The following is a 1,524-nucleotide window of genomic DNA, read 5'->3' as shown; positions in this document are numbered from 1 at the left end:
GCGCCTTGCAGGACATTGCGAATTTGAAGGACACTTGGAACATATGCTCAGGGACTTCTTTGTACTTGGCATTGGCCATGAAGTAATATTTCGCAAACTTTTGACCCCAACCTTGAGTAAAGCCATAGCGATAGCTCAGGCGTTTATCTCCACCAGTGACAATACCAAACAAATTTCCCTACACACTAGTGCTGCTGCAAGTACTGTGAACAAAGTAACATTGTTTTCGAATCGGAATATACATGGCAGGACTTACACACCTGTAGCTGTACGTCCACAGATGACTGAGTCCGCCATCAAGGGTGGTGAATACAAGGCAATTAACACCTTGTTGGCGCTGCGGGGGTGATCATCGATTCTATTCATGCCGCTTCAAAGGATACGTTTGCAAAGGCTGTGGAACAATGGGACACCTCCAACGTATGTGCAGGTGAGCTGCAAACCACCATGTTGAGAAGAGGGCAGATCCACGGTGGATCATGACGAACCAGAGCCTCAGACCGAGGAGGCAGAGGTATATGGGGTGCACACATTTACCATAAAGTGTCCCCCGATAATGCTGAAGGTTGAATTAAATGGACTCCCGGTGTCCATGGAGCTGGACACGGGTGCAAGCCAGTCCATAATGAGTAAAAAGACTTTCGATAAGTTGTGGTGCAACAAGGCTTCAAGGCCAGTCCTGATTCCCATTCGGCCCAAACTTAGAACGTACACAAATTCCCGTAATTGGCAGTGCTACCGTAAAGGTCTCCTACGATGGAGCGGTGCACGATTTGTCACTCTGGGTGGTACTGGGTGATGGCCCCATGCTGTTCGGCAGGAGATGGCTGGAAAGATACACTTGAATTGGGACGATGTCCGAGCGCTTTCATCTGTCGACGACACCTCATGTGCCCAGGTCCTAAGCAAGTTCCCCTCGCTGTTCGAATCAGGCATCAGGACGTTCCAAGGAGCAAAACTGAAGATCCATTTGATTCCAGGGGCGCGACCCATCCATCACAAGGCAAGAGCGGTACCTTACAAGATGAGAGAGAGGGTGGAGATCGAGCTGGACAGGCTGCAACAAGAGGGCATCATTTCTCCAATCTAATTCAATGAGTGGGCCAGTCCAATTGTTCCAGTCCTCAAGGGAAACGGCACCGTCAATTACTTTGTAATCACCACAGATTCTATCAATTGTTTCTCGCTGCAGGATCAATACCCACTACCAAAGGCAGACGACCTATTTGCGACGCTGGCAGGAGGGAAAACGTTCACGAAGCTGAACTTGACCTCGGCCTACATGACGCAGGAGCTGGAAGAATCTTCAAAAGGCCTCACCTGCACAAAGGTCTTTTCATTTACAACAGGTGCCCGTTTGGGATTCGATCGGCCGCGGTGATATTCCAGAGGAACATGGAAAGCTTGCTGAAATCGGTCCCGCACACCGAGGTCTTCCAGGACGACATCTTGGTTACAGGTCGGGACATGTTCGAGCACCTGTAGAACCTGGAGGAGGTTCTTAGTCGGCTTAATCGTGTGGGG

This window comes from Pristiophorus japonicus, chromosome 17 (assembly GCF_044704955.1).
Source record: "Pristiophorus japonicus isolate sPriJap1 chromosome 17, sPriJap1.hap1, whole genome shotgun sequence".
NCBI lineage: Eukaryota > Metazoa > Chordata > Chondrichthyes > Pristiophoridae > Pristiophorus > Pristiophorus japonicus.
The sequence above is the reverse complement of the archived record's forward strand: the minus strand, read 5'-3'. Positions refer to the sequence as shown.